The sequence below is a fragment of the Phyllobates terribilis genome, unplaced genomic scaffold (genome assembly GCF_046119375.1).
Source record: "Phyllobates terribilis strain yellow unplaced genomic scaffold, ASM4611937v1 Scaffold_34__1_contigs__length_13252353, whole genome shotgun sequence".
NCBI lineage: Eukaryota > Metazoa > Chordata > Amphibia > Anura > Dendrobatidae > Phyllobates > Phyllobates terribilis.
Genome location: NW_027362794.1, coordinates 12,572,633 through 12,584,975, shown reverse-complemented (window position 1 = coordinate 12,584,975; position 12,343 = coordinate 12,572,633). Strand labels below are relative to the sequence as shown.

At 42.3% G+C, this 12,343-nt stretch overlaps 1 pseudogene; it reads left to right on the top strand.

Annotated features, from left to right (window-relative positions):
• The first annotated feature begins 2,192 nt into the window (after positions 1–2,192).
• The window catches only part of LOC141180642 (UDP-glucuronic acid decarboxylase 1-like), a 137,860-nt pseudogene continuing 127,709 nt past the window's right edge, over positions 2,193–12,343 (top strand).

Genomic DNA, 12,343 nt, shown 5'->3' with positions numbered 1-12,343 from the left:
TCCTATGACATTCTGCAAGTTCTGTGCACATGGTCCCTATTTTTTCTGCGCAGATTTTACTCGCAGAAAAAATACAGACATGACCAATTCTTGTGCGTTTCTGCATGCGTATTTGCCTATACAATGCATTGGAAAAACGCATGGCAAATACGCATGCAAATACTCAGGAAAATTTCTGCTTCATTTCTGCATCGTGGGTACTAAGCCTAAGCCACTGCAAAGTCTTAATTTTGTTTTCCTTAAGCCATTCAGAGGTGGACTTACTGCTGTGTTTTGGATCATTGTCCTGCTGCATAACCCAAGTGCACTTCAGCTTGAGGTCATGAACAGATGGCCGGACATTCTCTTTCAGGATTTTTTGTTTAACCAGCAGAATTTATGGTTCCATTTACCACAGCAAGTCTTCCAGGTCCTGAAGCAGCAAAACAGTCCCAGACCATCACAATACCGCCACCATATTTTACTGTTGGTATGATGTTCCTTTTTTGAAATGCAGTGATACTTCTACGCCAGATGTAATGGGACATACACCTTCCAAAAAGTTCAACTTTTGTCTTGTCAATCCACAGAGTATTCTCCCCAAAGTCTTGGCGATCATCAAGATTTTTTTCTGCCAAAACTGAGATGAGCCTTTATGTTCTCATTGCTCAGCAGTGGTTTTCGTCTTGGAACTCTGCTATGCGGGTCATTTTTGCCCAGTCTCTTTCTTATGGTGGAGTCATGAACACTGACCTTAACTGAGGCAAGTGAGACCTGCAGTTCTCTGGATGTTGTTGTGGGGTCTTTTGTGACCTCTTGGATGAGTCTTTGCTGCGCTCTTGGGGTAATTTTGATCAGCCGGCCACGCCTAGGAAAGTTTACCAAACCACAGTTAATTTATGTTTTAAGGAGGGAGGGGGATCACTTTTTCAATCAGGGCCCTGTAGGTTTGGATTTCCTTTTCCCTTAATAATAAAAACCTTCCTTTTAAAAACTGCATTAAGTGTTTCCTTGTGTTATCTTTGTCTAATATTTAAATTTGTTTTGTGATCTGAAACATTTAAGTGTGACAAATATGCAAGGAAAGGGGCAAACACTTTTTCACACCAGTGTACGTATATGTGTGTGTGTGTATGTGTATATATGTACATACATGTCCAAAAGTAGGTGGACATAAGGTTATGAAGGTTATGGAACAGTCACAGGAGATAAGTGTCTCGAAATTCTTATGAATCAAGTTGTTCCCCAGTTACAGCAACAGCCTAATTCAAATGACCTTTATTTCCAACAAGATGGGGCCCCTCCACATTATTCAAGAGTGGTCCGCGAGTATCTTGATGAAACATTTCCTAATAAATGGATTGGCTGAAGAGGCCCATTTGATTGGCCGGCACTTTCACCAGACTTGACCCCAATGGATTTTTTCTTTTGGGGAGTACTCATGGACAAAGTTTATAGTCGAAAACCAAAAAGTGTCAGTGATTTGAAAAATTACATGAGATGCATTTCAAGAAATTAATACCCAAAGAGACTTGTGCAAAAAAGTTTGTTGAAACTTAAGAGGCGACTTCAAAGCTGTGCAACTTGTAATGGAAAACAGTTTCCGCACCTGCGTTGATAAAATTTAAGGGCTTTTGTATTATTGTTCAGAATAAAATTTAATTGTCAATGTTATGCTTGTGTTAGTAAATATCATTTTATATATAAATCAAAATAAATGTTATTATTTTCTGGCCACCTACTTTTGGACCACCCTGTATATGTGTGTGTGTATATACATGCATACATACATACATACATGTTTAATAGCCCATATGGCAACGTTTCAGTCCAAAATTGTGGCCCTTTCTCAAGCATAGGTAAGGTGCAAGTGCAGAGTGTTTAAGGCGATCTAATTACAATAGTAATCAGCAGCAATTACATGAAAAGTGCATAATATACATAATCTTTCAGATAAATAATATTACAAGACATGATGGTGCATAATCAGTGTAAATGACTTAGTGCAAAACAACAATGTAAACAGGCTTACAGCCATAACACTCATATCAATACATAATTGATCATATGCAGCAGCTGTGTATACAAATAGGGAAACATGGCTCACCCCAATTTGCATTTGCATATAGCGCCAAAATCTCGGCGTTCCTGTAGCTAATACCACGCATGTCAGAACAGGAGGTAAGGACTTCCGCATCTGTGCACTAGAAGACCAGGTATACTGGCGCCATCTTGGAAAAGGGCATATCGCCCACAACATCTGTTGCTATTAAAAGCCAAGAGCAGGCCACTCCCTTGACATGCTCCTTCTTCTCGGACTGGCTGTTTCTTACAGCGGAGAGCTTCACACTGCTGTGATGTATTGTCCCAGAGGGGAGCAGCTGCTGTCACACTGAATTACAAGTGCTCTAATGATAACAGAAGTGCGCAGGGCATCTCATCTTTATAGAGGGCAGGGACAGTACAACTTATTTATTTTATTTATCTCCGGAGTACCCCTTTAAGTCACTTCAGTGGCGCTTGCCCTCGCCCCATCCAGCTGTTGGGGGGAAATGGCTGAAAAATGCCAAGAGGCATGACCTTTTGGTGCGATTTTTGAGCTGTGAAAAATCTTGCAACATTTTTATTGTAGCGTTTTGGTGCAAACTGTTATGAATCGGCCCCCTGGAGTTTTTTACTGGCTGCAGATTCCTTACACATAGGGTATGTGCAGAAGCATTTCTTTATAAGAGTTTCTTAATATAATAATTTTGTACTACCTATTGTGATTGTTGATGAATTGGGTCCCTAAACAGATCTAAATGGCATAACCCTTTCAACTTCTATTACACTAAGCCCACCTCCATATGTCATCTGAGTTTTAAATATTACAACATTTGATGTTGGTAGAAGATGCAGCTCGGGGGTCGGTACTGTTGCTCTGCCTCAGCCCACGTCTTGATTTGGGATATCCTTGCATTTCATCACACAAAACTGCTTCATTAGAGACCCACGTTCAGGTTCCAGGGCAAATATTCTGTGGAAAATCAATTTGAGAATTATTAAAGGGAGTCTTTCAGCAGGTGTTTGCTATGTTTTTGTAGTGCAGCATGATGTAGGAGCAGAGATCCTGATTCCAGTGATGTCACTTAGTGGTCTGCTTGGTGTAGTTTTCTTTGCTGCCGGTCTAGCAGTTGCCTGAATGCTGAGTCTATATGACTCCACCCACACCATTGATTGGCAGCTTTTGTGTACATTGTGCATAGGCAGAAAGCTGCCAACCAGTGGTTGGATTACACAGCGCAAATGAACCACGTGGCGTGAGACGCCTAGTCATCTAGTAATGATCTCCAGCTGATAAACCGTTGAATTTATTTTTTTTTTTACTATTGAAACAACCAGCATTAGCCAGTAAGTGACACATCACTGGAATTGGGATCTCTGCCTCTACATTATGCTGCTGTCAGATTAAATGGATGGCAAAAATCTACTGACACATTCCCTTAAGTTACATGAGGAACAATTGAAACTGATATTAATTGGATAGGTAATAATAATAATAATAATTTTTCAGGAATAAGTCATTTTAGAAATAAATTGCAATTAAAGTTCACTGTTACATGTGGTGGTGGTTTTTCTTTTTCTTCACAGTGGCCCAAATTTACCATTTAGCCTCTCCTGCTTCTCCTCCTAATTACATGTATAATCCAATCAAGACATTAAAAACCAACACAATAGGAACCCTGAACATGTTGGGTGAGTTGCTATATAGCATGCACATTTATGTAACTGCTGTCCAGAATGTTGGGGCGTTTTTTTCCATGTCTAAGTGAAATGCATCATTTTTAGAAAGTTGTATGATCAACAGGCAGTATTGTATCAATAGGAGAAGAGCGGATTATGTGATTTTGTGGGTAATTATTCAGTATAACTCTTAATATATTGCGCTAAGCATAGAAAGAGCAGAGGTTTAGGAGTCCAGTGGGGACGGTCCTACTTACTGAATGACCACTATCTGTCTGCACCGCTCTAGGGCCGGCTCTAATTGAGCCTTTCACTGGACTTGTATGCATAGAAAGAACAGGGGTTCAGAGCAATATATTAAGTTATATAAAGTAAGGAAAATATTTTTTTTATAGTATATATCAATTGGCTCCGCTACTTTTCTATAAAAATCTCCAGATCGGACGGCATTTTCTACTTGACGGGTTCCCTTTTGAAAAGGGAACTGTGCTTTCGAAATGCTTTGTCTATTCAATAAAAAATGTCCTTGCAATGTGGAGAAATGAAAGTAGCTGAGTACAGGCACCAGGAAATTTTTGTGCCAATTTTTAGGTCTCACCCCTGGGTATAATTCCATTTTGGTGTGATTGTAACATACACAAAATTTCGTAACATTGTTAGTTTTGTGATGATTGAGTTACCAGTAAACAATGTTGCAATTATTTGTAATGTCTTGCAGCAAAGTAAATGTACAACTTTACAGTAGTTTCACTCTTTTTTTTTTTTTTAATGAAACACCCTTTATTTGCTTCAGGATAGTCATGTCATGGTGATGCTTTTCCACACACTGGATAATAAACTGTTTCTGGTCTTCGTGAGTGCTCAGTGATGAGTTGAATGTACTCATGAGTGCAATGGAGCGTTCAGCGGCATCATTCATGATTTTCAATCCAGCGACTTGAGGATGCATCAATGTAACTTGCATTAGTGTGCCATAGACAAGGATCTTGATGAAGAAAATCTTGGTTTATTTCCAGTGCAACAAACAGGTTTTTTTGTGTTAGACGACATGAAGTGATGAAGCTTCTTGTGTGACACAAGGTCTTCGGCAGGCTGCACGCGAGTTGAGCAGACATCGTTGCCTTCCTTCTGCAGAGCCAGAACCATCTCACTGAAATAGCTGTGTATCAATTAAAATTTAACTTTTAATCAAAGACTTATAAAATAAGGTGCAAGTGCTCACAGACTAACATATACACAATAAAAGAGTGATCCACTCATACACTCCTTTACTCCAGTTATCACACCCAACAACATCAGGTGTTCACATGACCTTTCACATGTATAACTGGTTACCCCACCTATACTCAAAGCAGGAAAATTTACCCAGAAAGGTCCTGCTCAGATACAATAATGGTCATGCAACGAACAGCATCTAATGGTACACTTCAGTGACCATCTTATTTTAATACTAACTAGATAAGGATCAATGTAAAAGATATGTTGAAAGATGCTTGTTGGATAGGAGAAAATATAAAGGTAACATATTTATTAACCCATAAAGCAGCAATTTGTAGTGTTAGAGTCTTCCCAAAATAAATAACCCTCTTTCATGGTTATGATACTTAAATTGTACACATACACCAAGGGCCAGGGACAGGACTCGCTTAATTTCTAACCCTATACCACATATCCCCAGTTTAAATAGACCTGGGAAAGAGAAAGGGAATCTAAATGGAATGTGCTCCAAAGAGTGCTTGTCACACCCAGGTGTGCGGCAATGGGCCCAAACAAAAGCGCTCAGGTCCATAGCTCTAGAACAGACCTGGGCAAACTGTGGCCCGCGGGCCACATCCGGCCCTTTGAGCGCTTCTGTGTGGCCCGCTGACACAGTCAGCCAGACGCAGGAGAAAGCCTGAGCTATTATCTTACTCAGACTCAGCATTCTGATTGTAGCTCCGCCCCCCTGTGGATGCCATCTTCTCATTGGTGGATGTGGGGATGCTCAGTTCCTTGCTTGCAGAGCTACTGTAATGTCTTCAGGTCAGGAGTGTTCAAGAAGAGGGAAACTTGGACTACTACACCCATCTGCTGCACATAGTGGGCAAGTGACATCTAAGTTGAGCCCCATGGTGTAAAATAACAGCTAGGAGCTGACATTGTGTCTACTGTGCTGATCAGTTCACAGCACAGCACTGCCTCCTTTCTCGGACCGCAGTTTACACTCAGTGAGAGCAGCTAATTATCTGCAGCTTACTGAGTCTTCCCCTGGCAGCTCAGACTGATCGGAGAGAACATTTGCATTCCTAGTGAATGACTCCAACAGTGAAGTGCCCCTCCTCACCTGGGATATTCTATGTGCTCCCCAAACTGCACCCCACATACTCTGCTGCCTCTCCACCTTTGCGTGAGGGTTAACCCTTACCTCACCCTTTACACTGAGCTTTTGAGTTTTTGCGCTGTGTTCTATGTCCTGTGCAGGTGAGGTAAGTGTTAAGCTCCTCACAATGCTCCCTGCTGTGATCTGTGACTTATCACAGCCATAGACTTTAATAAAGATCCCCCCCACCTGCCTGTTACCTCCTGCCCCACATGTGATGTGGATCTATGCATGTGGAACAGGGGTGGGCACATGCTCCCAATTTATGTATTGATTGATCAATTGCCAATGCTTGCTATGATAAACTTTATTGTAGCAAGTATTATCAGGGTGTGTTCACACAACTGTATTTTCGGTCCTAGTGCTTTTCGTGAAAAAAATAAAATAAACCTGACTTCACACGGACAGGACTAGTAGCAATGCTTTGCAATTGAGCTATTCAGATTACAGTTTAAGTCCATGGCCCCACTATCAGTATTTGGCAGAATTTTTTTCTCAGGAGTGGGAGCCAAAACCAGGTGAGGAACAATCAGAGAATAATAGAAGATATAATAGAAACAAGTCACCAGTTCTGCATTTATCACCCACTCCTGAGAAAAAATACTGACTGAATACTGATAGTGGGGCCGTGGCCTAACACAGACCAAATATCCGTGTGAAAAAGATCACAGCACACACCAGTTTCTTCTGTGTATCGGGTAACACTCACTTATTGAAGTCAGAGTTTGCAAAAAAAAAATTGAATCACATATTAATCATCTGTATGGCATCTGATTTTTACAGATACATTTCGATTACAATCATACGAAACTGTATTTGTTTTTGTACATTTTATTCACTTCTGATATATAAAAATGGATCACAATACAGATGATAAAAATAGTCTGCCTTTCTGGATGACAATCATGACATCGCTCGTGTAAACGTAATCATATAATCACCTTCTTTTTATAAAGCGATAAAATTAATATTGAGCAGAATTAAAGGGGCGGCCTAAAACAGAAGGTAAATTTCATACTAAATGTCTATTTAATTCAATCCAATCACTTATCTAGTACAGTTCAATTAAAAATTCCCTACCGTTTCCTCTCTACTCTAACTTCTTGTTTGTTTTTTCTCATCCAATGATGTTTTGTTGAGAATTCCAGTGCATTTTGGGATACTCACATGGGACGTCATCAAGGGGAAAAGGATGCGATCACTGACGCTGCTTTCCTCACATTTAAACGAAGCACCATCAGTGACCTCTGTTTCGGAGTCTGGGTTAGTCCCTGCTTGCTGCGTGGTGTCCTTACAATTTCCACTGACAGCGCACTCTCTTGCTGGCTCATCACTTCTCTTTAGAGCCAGCAAGGGAGTGCACTGTCACTGTTCATTCAAAGGAATATAGTGCCGGGAGCTCATACTGTCCATAGGTCATAATTTATAACCGATGCATTATCAGTAGAGCAGGGACTAGCCCAACCTCTGAAACAGACATAATTGATGCCACTTCATTTCATGGAGGGGGCAGAAGCTGCGGAAGTGACCACAGCTTCTACCACCTTATGACGTCCTGTGTGAGTATTCCAAACAAAATGCCATTGGAGGTTAAAAAAAAAAGACTGGAAGTCAGACTGGAGAGGGTATATTAGGGAATTTTCAATTGAAGTATATAAAAAAAGGCGATTAGAAAATTACATTATTTAGATAAATGTTTAGTATGAAATTCACCTTTGGTTTCGGACCACCCCTTTAAGTTCAGCCGACTGGTTCGGCCCTCAAAAGCAGTGCCAGTTTCTCATGTGGCCCCTTGGGAAAATTAATTGCCCACCCCTGCTCTAGAACAACCCCTATTGCCAGGGAGATAGGCAGTCCCTGCGGACATATGCATTCCCCCGTAGCCTATGCGGGGCATCTTGTGGAACCCTTATGTAAACTCTATAAAGGAGCTCCACATGCCCTTTCTCAGCATGTACAGAGTCAAAAATTACATTAATCTTGTTTTTATGCTTGACCGAACTAGCAGAAGCAATACCTCTGATTAAACAATAAATCCATTAAATGAAGAGAGGTGATAGTCACTGGTATTTTAAAGTTTTTCATTTGAGAAATTTAGATCACCACAAGAACATGAGATGAAAGAGTAAGAAGGGGAAAATTTATTAAACACATAACCCAATAATAATTGAGTAGCCAGTTCCTTTTGGTAGTGCGAGACATAAAGGACCTGAGCACATACAAACAGGAGGAAAGAAGGAAAAAGGACCAATGGGCAATATCCCTCTTTTTGTCCCTAAGTAACTTAATCCCTACCTACGTGGAGGTTGGCACCCTACCATCCTCTGCCAGTGGCGCCTCCAACTCAACGTCGGCTGTCCCTACCTAAGCTATCCCTCTCTTGACCCTTATGTGTTTATAAAGGGAGAAAAGGATAGTTGTTCATTCAAGCCAAGCGAAGTGCTGGTCCTTAGTTCAAAAATCCACCGGGTTTCTTTTTGCAATATAAGGGCATCCCAATCACCTCCTCTAATTGGTGGGGTAATTTTGTCAATTCCCATAAATGTGATTTTCTTGTGATCCCCCTTATGCTCTAATATACAGTCCCTGAAAGAAGTTATGTCGCTTATCCATGTTATGTAAATAAAAACTTATAACCTGACGTTAAATTCATCCATTGGTTTTATAAATTACTCTTTTGAAAGCTGAAACCCTCCCAAATTTGGTTTAGGTTAAGAAAATAAATTGGCATCAATGCTGAAATATTGATCATTTAATGAACACAGAATGGTCAGATTTTGGCAAGACAAAAGTTTTGTCGCCTGGTCATATAATGCACACAATCCTAGTTTACATCCTCACCAGTGCTCAGTAAACGATCGATTAATTAGTGGGTGTGTATAAAAAGAAACCCAGCACCCCAGACGTTCACTTGAACTGCAACTTGAGCTCTGACAACATGCCAAATATCCACCCTGCTACCAAAGCCTTGATTATCAAGAGGCTGAAGACCAGATCCACTGCAGAGGTGGCTGGTACCTTTAATGTGTCTCAGCGTCGAGTACAAAGAATTAAAAATAGATTTGAAGAGACTGGAGATGTGTTTGACAAGCCCAGGTCCGGCAGACCCCGCAAGACAACTGCTCAGGAGGAACGTTTGTTGGTTAGAAAATCCAAAGCAAGCCCTTCTTCCACTGCAGTAGAGCTCCAACAGGCCTGGTCACCTCAAGTCCTTGTGTCAACTAGAACAGTTTGTAGGATTCTGTCTCGAAATGGCCTCCATGGTCGAATCAGTGCCCAGAAGCCAGCACTAAACAAAAGGCAAATAAAAAAACGTGTAGTATTTGCAAAGTCCCACAGCCTGCTAAACAGATGGACGCTGGAAAAGTGGCAGAAGGTGGATTTCTCTGATGAATCTTCAGTAGAATTACATCACAGCCGCCGCAAATACTGCAGGAGACCTACTGGAGCCCGTATGGAACCAAAATACACCCAGAAAACAGTTAAATTTGGTGGTGGAAAGATAATGGTCTGGGTTACATTCAGTATGGGGGTGTGCGAAACATTTGCAAGGTGGAAGGCAATATCAATAGCCTAAAATATCAAGAAGTATTAGCTACCTCTTACGTTCCAAATCATAAAAGGGGTCAAATTCTGCTGGCAGGATGGTGCTCCATCTCATCCATCCATCTCTACAACAAAGTTCCTCCAGGCAAAAAAGATGAAGGTGCTCAAGGACTGGCCAGCACAGTCACCAGACATGAACATCATTGAACATGTTTGGGGTAGGATGAAAGAGGAAGCTTGGAAGATAAAACCAAATAATTTAGATGAACTCTGGGAGGCATGTAAGACTGCATTCTTTGCTATTCCTGATGACTTCATTAAAAAATTGTATGAATCATTGTTGAACCGCATGGATGCAGTCCTTCAAGCTCATGGAAGTCACAAAATATTAAATATGATTCTAATAGCACCACAACTTCATTCACCAATGTTATGCAACATATAATTGTATTTTAAGATAATTATTTGTTTGAATATCACATTACTTTCTGTGGGTAACAAAACTTTTGTCTTGCCAAAATCTGACCATTCTGTGTTCATTAAATGATCAATATTTCAGCATTGATGCCAATTTATTTTCTTAACCTAAACCAAATTTGGGAGGGTTTCAGCTTTCAAAAGAATAATTTATAAAACCAATGGATGAATTTAACGTCAGGTTATAAGCTTTCATTTACATAACTTGGATAACCGACATGTCAGGGAGTGTATATATATATATATATATATATATATATATATATACATATACTGTATATGACTCGCCCCCTGGGACGTGTGGTACCCGGAACCGGGCTTCTGTACGATGCTGGGGGTAGTAGTGGCAACCCGATCCCGTGGCTCAGGGTGGTCAGATCAAATACTGTGGCAGTCTATTTATAGATTTGTGAATGTCCGACTACGCCACCCGTGGATTGCGGTCAGAGATAACCGCCGCTGCGAGGCAGACCACTGAGGCTGGTGTTGGTGTGCAGCACAGGGATAGGACAACTCCCCACGGGAAGAGTGTAGCCTCAGGGCAGTGTAGATGGATGCTGGGGGTGATAGTGCCGGTCGCGATAGTAAAAGTTCAGAGCCCGTTTCAAACAGTCCTGGGTCTTTATTGTAGATATTATTAATGACCCAACAGTAGTACCGGTTAGGAATGGGCCTGGGTGTCTGAGAGCATTCGGGCGAGCCCCTCTGGTCAGGGTGAGTGTGTAGGCCTACCGTTCTCTCTATGCTCTTTCTGACTATCCCCCTCTTCATGGTGTAATAGCCCACGTCCCTGAGCTGGCCGTGTACTTCTCACCTGTATGGCTTGCGACTCGGGCCTTGGGTACCTGTTTGCTTTCTCCTCGCTGTACTGGTCCCTCTGTGTGGCGGAGCCTCCAGGCTTCTTAGGCCAAGGGACCTGAAATCCCTCGCGGGTTGGTTCTCTGCTGCTGGGCTTGATAACCCGGGGCAGCCTCGGACCCCAATGTCCGGTTAGATTAGTTCTCTGCCAGGACCGGCTCTCGTCGCCTCTGTCCTTGGCTTGCAGTTTCTCCTCTGCCTCACGGACTCCTCAGCTGCTGCTGACCTGTCCCTCTTCTCTGAGAACCCTTCTGGTCATTTCAGAAATGGGTTCTGGTCTCTCTAACCCTGCCCCAGTTCCAGCTTTTATAGGGCAGTCAGCTCCCCCTACTGGCCTGGGACAGGAGGTGCTGCATGCTAATTGTCCCTAACCAGGGAACCTCCCTCCTGCTCTCAGACACAGCCTTTAATATTTGTGGCATCCAGGCCTGGGGTGACACATTCCCCCCTAGTAAAATTTAGTACTCCGGGCTAAACACATTTTTAGGGAACACAAATACAGGGTATAAACAATAACATAACATATATACAAGTACATTTTGTCCTTAAGGTCACGGCGCTTCCGTGACCGGGTGTCCATATCACCCAATAAGGTGAAGTTTTGAACGGTGCAGGGACCTGTCTCCATAAACCCCAAGTTCCTAGCCTTGGGCGTGGCGACAAGACTGAGCTACCTACTTTGGGCCACAAGGGGGCCACGCCGGACAGGTTTTTCTTCTGTGGCCATCTTCGCAAGAGGGCACAAAGTGCAACTATCTACAAGACAGTTCCGGCCATTCAGTGTCCATGACCTGTCAGTCCATTGTACTAGGAAAACTAGAAAACCACTATTAATAACCAGGTAACAAACATAAAACATTTACTATATACTTTGCATTCAGATTCTCCAGCGAGCTGGTATTTGACCCCTAGTTCTCCGGGTTGACCTGTGTAACCCACTGTCTGGTGGTGATCTAACCTGGCTTTCCCCACTAGCATTTAGGGTACAGCTACTAGCTGGGTTTACAGGCATGGCAGGCTCACTGTCAGCAGAGGGTTGACTCTCTTGGGCTACTGGCATGGGTTCTTCTGCCTCCGGGCTGCTTGTTTTTTTGATTCTTCCTGCTCTCCTGTAGGCTCCTGCTGGGTTGGCTGAAAGAAGTGTAGGATGGGTACCACTATTGCATCGTTTATCCGAGTCCAGGACCGGGGAAACTCTCCAAGAACTGTGCTGATCATTTCTTCCTTATCCTCTGCGGGTTCAAGGTCATCTTGATCTTCTCCTGCACTCTGTAGTTGCTCGGGGCACCGTTTTAGGTGGTCTCTGGAGACGGTGCTAGTGGTTTCTCCTCCATCCTTGGTAATTACACATACCTTCGGGTTGTTGTGGTTGGACTGCAGTACTGTGTACGGGTCGCTCTC